Source organism: Homalodisca vitripennis, chromosome X (assembly GCF_021130785.1).
Source record: "Homalodisca vitripennis isolate AUS2020 chromosome X, UT_GWSS_2.1, whole genome shotgun sequence".
Taxonomy (NCBI): domain Eukaryota; kingdom Metazoa; phylum Arthropoda; class Insecta; order Hemiptera; family Cicadellidae; genus Homalodisca; species Homalodisca vitripennis.
This window is the reverse complement of record NC_060215.1, coordinates 15,171,740-15,177,739: the sequence shown is the minus strand read 5'-3', so window position 1 is coordinate 15,177,739 and position 6,000 is coordinate 15,171,740.

Below are 6,000 nucleotides of genomic sequence, written 5' to 3'. Positions count from 1 at the left end.
TAATCAAAGTCTAAAATAAAACAGAAATAAGTACCAAAAAATCGATTTTATTCAGTATAATACATTACTAGCTGTAAAGAAATACCGTACGGTATTTAGTTAAAATAAAACAAAAACAAAATGTTTGTTCCTTAATGATGAGATAAATTGAGAAAATAAGATTAACTGTTAAATACATTTGTTTGTAAATAAAAATATCATGTTTTATTACGTTGTATTTTTTTAAATAAAAATTTACATCAAATGTTCGAAAATAAATGAAGCAATTATTTTCCCATTATTGTTTACACCAGCGTAGCGTTTTCAATTGTCACAGCAACTATATAGTACTGGGCAACTTTCTGAATTCAAATTTCCACAAAATGACATTTTGATTCTTGTATTGTCACTACATCTAAATTATATCTCAGTCTCTTCCGATATAACTTCTGTATTCCCGCACTATTAAGGTTCTTACGTTTCATGTGCCGAATCTCAAACCCTTGTTTCGAAGCTTTGGTCTTTTTCAGGTTTATGTAACTTAGTCCGAGGTTTTTGTTAGTGTTTCTGTACAGGTATTTTTTCCAGGGCCAGGTAAATAACTATATACCAAATCCCCAACTTGGAGGACTAATCAATTGCAATCAAATAGGAGATCGAGTTGTCTGGATATAGCCTAACTTATCAGTACTAAGCCGACCGAAAAAACGTTTCCCATAAAGCACTACACGGTAGTGCCAGCGTAGCTCTGGTCTGTGTTTTCAAGTCCATCGTCCCTGGATTTGGCAGTATGGTGATTTCTGCTAATGCGTAGAAAAGGAGACTACTTAAGACTAGCCATCAACAGGATAACAAACATATATAAAACGTAAATTTAAAACTGTTGGTATGCGTGCTGGCTTATATTGCAGACGTAACTTCTATTGCCATGTGTATTTAAGCCTACTTTGTTATAAGTAATTAAATTAAGTTTCCTACAAACGAGGGAATAAATGTCTGCAAACCTACACCGTACGAAAGGTATAAACCAGATTTTAAGCTGAGGTAGTTTGTACTAAATATGTTAGGTGCGTCGGTGTTGTTAGTTTTTACTCTGAAATAAAACAGGTGGTATTTAAAGTAGAGCTTTAAGATATAGATAGATTGCAAGTTAGTGGATTTATGTATAATTAGATATCCATTAGAATATTCTTTAGTATTCACCACTTAACTACAAGGACAAAAGAATTGTGAACCTTTTCCTTACAGTACTGACTGTAGATTAAACAATAGTAGTTTCATAGTAGATTATACCGGTCGCATTCATGGCTTTGATTCCTTTTTGACAGGAAGATGTAGCACGTGTCATACAGAGACTTAACTAAAAACACGTTTGATATAAATGGGACATCAGTGTGGCTACTCAAACGTTGCTTAAAGCACATATTGAGACCACTAAAAACATTGATCCATTTTTTAATTCGAAACTGATAATTTTCACATTTCTTCTGAAAACTGCAAAAGAAATCCCTATTTTCGAAAAGAGCGTTGATCCTTATCTTACAAACAACTATCGACCAATCTTGATTATTACAGTGTTTAGCAAAAATTTTGAACAGATTTTCTGTGAAAGATGAAAATAACGAAATTCTGAACCTAGGATAATTTGGATTTAGAATATACAGATCCACAGTTGACGCAGTCAAAAACATTTTTGGGAATGTTGTCGATGGATTGAAGGGCCAGATCACGTGCTTAGCGTATTTATCTACTTGTTCAAAGCTTTTGATTGTGTGCACCATAAAACATTGTTGCACCAGTTAGAGAAATGTGGCGGTCTCCCACATATACTTCTTACCTTAAAGATAGTCATCAGTGCGTGGAGATTTCGAACGTTCTTTCACATATAATTAACATCTCACACGGTATTCCTCAGGGATCGATACTTGGGCCTCTTCTGTTTCTGATCTTTGTCGGTAGATTGAATTCTGTAATCCAGCATTGGAAAACTAGTTCAGTATGTTACATGACGACACGAGTCTCTTTAAAGACTCTATTAAAAGTAAATTAACACAAGAATCAAAAATAATTTCATACATGGAATCAAATGAAGCATTCAATATTTTTCTGAAATTGTTTGAAAACGAATCAGCCTAAATCTAATGTCTCTTAATTTTTGCCTTCTTCAGCATGATCGTGCTATGCGGTCGACTGTGTTTGTGGATGATGTTCTTTTAGAAGAGACTAATTTAGAAACATTTCTAAGAATGATCCTGGATAGAAGGCTTACCTGGAGCGAGCATGTTTAACTGGTAGTTTGTGCTAGAGTCACCTCAGACATCTATGCTCTGCGGACTCTAGTAATGTTCTGTTCCCCGGGAGTTTAAAAATAGCCTATTGCCGGTTATCCATTAACATTTTGCATATGAAGTGAGACTTTGGGGAGGTTGTGCAAAAATGGACTCCAAGAAAGGCTGTTTTAATAATGGGCAAAATTAATTATAGAGAGTAGCGTAGGGAAGCTTTCAGGGAGTATGGATTACTGACTTTCCTTCTACATTTTTGAGTTGGCCGTATACTGCAGATTTATATGCGCTTTTATTCATGGCTGTGACGTTCATCAATATGAAGGCAGAGGCAGGGACAACTTTAGAACTCACCAACATAAATTGACGCTATCTCAATACCTAACACAAGTTGGTGTCAGACTAATCAATAACTCGATGAAATTAAAGCAAAATTCTGATAAACCAATATCAACTTAAAGCTCGTATCAAACGCCTTTTTGGTGTCCAATGCGTTTTACTCTGTTGAAGAATTCATGATGAGCCGCCGGCATATTTGAAGGTGCTGATCTGAATTCAGGGTAAATATGTTTTGAATGTATTTGGGTACAGTCATATGTCCAAATGTGTTTGAGTGTCTCGATAAGGGGACTACTTATTGAATTGAGAGATCTGGTGACGATTGTGATAAGGTTTATATTGATAATATAATGCAATTACGTATTATAGCGTCATAAACGCACTGTATACACACACACACACACACACACACACACACACACACACACTTACTCTTATACTAGTTCCGCCCACAGTTCGCTAACATAACACGATGCTTTGTAAGCTTAATTTTATGGCATGCCATCCACCACCACGGCTATTGAATTCCGACGATGAAGTTTAACCTTCGAAACATGTCCCTATAGGAACACATGAACTTGGATTGGATTGTCGGTAGGATACAAGAGCTATTTTATGTTTAGTTAAAATATTTACCTTATATAGGATACCAGGATTTTTTTATTCCCTCGATTTGAATTTCTCATTACCACGTATCACTACGGACACTGGCGTCAAGTGTATGGGGCAAATGCGGTAACATACAGACAAGATAAGGGGTAATAACAAGACAGTTAAAAGTACTAGAATTCTAGTGACAGAGCTGATTTCATTAACTTACACACAAAAACATACGCACATACATAGAGAAGAATGATACTGATAATGAGGGCCAGATTGACAACTTTAGTTTAATTTATTGTATTGGAAATCTGGCTAAGGTTGATCAATAATCCTCAAGATTCTTATGAAGTCCTAGCTTAACATTAAAATTATTATCAAGGATTTGTGGCGGGGGATGTTTGAACCCCCTCCACTGGGTACGGCCTTGATTTTTCTACAATATGTGATTATTCATGAAAATTGGTGTTGTTATCATGCCTAATTTGAGATATCGTTGTGTATTTCCTAGCTGGAAATTTATCCTCTTAAATCATAATATATGTATTATTATACTAATATTATTCCTATCGTATTGATGTCATGTTATTAAAATACTTGTTTTATTGCTGTATTGTTATGTAATATTGTTACTAAATTATATGTATCTATTACATACCATTTGTAATTGTAAAATAAATAATCAATTGGAAGTAAAATGAAAAATAAATATATAATTAAATGTAATAGCTATCGTAAAAGATAAAGCGAATGGTGAAATCAAATCACTTTTATTTCTTGAGATTTATTTTTTTACTCTTTGGCAAAATATACAATTTTAAACCACTGACATTCCGCCAAGTAATCGTTAGTTCAAGACAGCTGTTAAGCAAGCAGCTGATAGGCTGCGCAATGTTTACATGAGAAGTTTTAATAGAGATTTATTTCCGATTCTAGTGATGGGATAACCGAATGGATTTTATAACCGACTAACCAGTCAGTTATTTTTGTCGTTAATCGGTTATTTTAGTCGAATGAATAACCGATTACCTTTTAAATTCAATCCACATTTTAGGGATGGGGTGGTGGTGGGGGAATGAACCATTCCTGTTGAGACAGGTACGCGGCGCGGCGCGGCCAATTTACTCACGGCCGTACTTAGCTTTGGCGAGCCCTGGTAAAGATATTCGGTCGGGCCCCGCCGTGTCCCCCCACCAGACACAGTCCCTTCATATAGACGTGTGACTGGCTCCGGAAGTAATTGTACGAAAACCCGGTCTGAGTTCGGACCTTAATATACAATCAAAAAATCCCAAGCAAACCCTCACTGGCAGAACCGTAATTGAAAACGAAATTCTGTAATTGTATTATTACTTTTTTCTGTGCATACGTTATAGTCATAACATTTTAAAAAAGTTATATTATCATATATCATTTATAACACTACAAGATAATTACCGTTCAAATTGCAAAATTATAATTTATTTTAATTACGAATCACGAAAGTTAATCGCTAAAGAACGATATTTCAGTAATAAAAATAACTTATTATAATAAACGAGCAATTCAAGTATAGACTGTCTGCACAACCAGTTAACTTACAGAAAATCATTCGGTAGAAAAACTAATCTAAAGGACTAATTTAAAATAACCGATCAGAATCAACGATTAATTCAAATATAGACTAAGTCTTCACAACCAGTTAACTTATAGAAAAATTAGTCGGTAGAAAAACTTATCTAAAGACTAATTTAAAATAACCGATCAGAATCAACGATTAATTCAAATATAGACTAAGTCTTCACAACCAGTTAACTTATAGAAAAATTAGTCGGTAGAAAAACTTATCTAAAGACTAATTTAAAAATAACCGATCAGAATCAACGATTAATTCAAATATAGGACTAAGTCTTCACAACCAGTTAACTTATAGAAAAATTAGTCGGTAGAAAAACTTATCTAAAGACTAATTTAAAATATAACCGATCAGAATAAACGATTAATTCAAATATAGACTAAGTCTTCACAACCAGTTAAACTTATAGAAAAATTAGTCGGTAGAAAAACTTATCTAAAGACTAATTTAAAATAACCGATCAGAATCAACGATTAATTCAAATATAGACTAAGTCTTCACAACCAGTTAACTTATAGAAAAAATTAGTCGGTAGAAAAACTTATCTAAACACTAATTTAAAATAACCGATCAGAATCAACGATTAATTCAAATATAGACTAAGTCTTCACAACCAGTTAACTTATAGAAAAATTAGTCGGTAGAAAAACTTATCTAAAGACTAATTTAAAATAACCGATCAGAATCAACGATTAATTCAAATATAGACTAAGTGTTCACAACCAGTTAACTTATAGAAAAATTAGTCGGTAGAAAAACTTATCTAAAGACTAATTTAAAATAACCGATCAGAATAAACGACTAATTCAAGTACAGACTAAGTCTGCACAATCAGTTAACTTATAGAAAAAATTAGTCGGTAGAAACACTAATCTAAAGACTAATTTAAAATAACCGATCAGAATCAACGATTAATTCAAATATAGACTAAGTCTCACAACCAGTTAACTTATAGAAAAATTAGTCGGTAGAAAAACTAATCTAAAGACTAATTTAAAATAACCGATCAGAATCAACGATTAATTCAAATATAGACTAAGTCTTCACAACCAGTTAACTTATAGAAAAATTAGTCGGTTAGAAAAACTTATCTAAAGACTAATTTTAAAATAACCGACCAGAATCACCGACTAATTCAAGTACAGACTAAGTCTGTACAATCAGTTAACTTATAGAAAAATT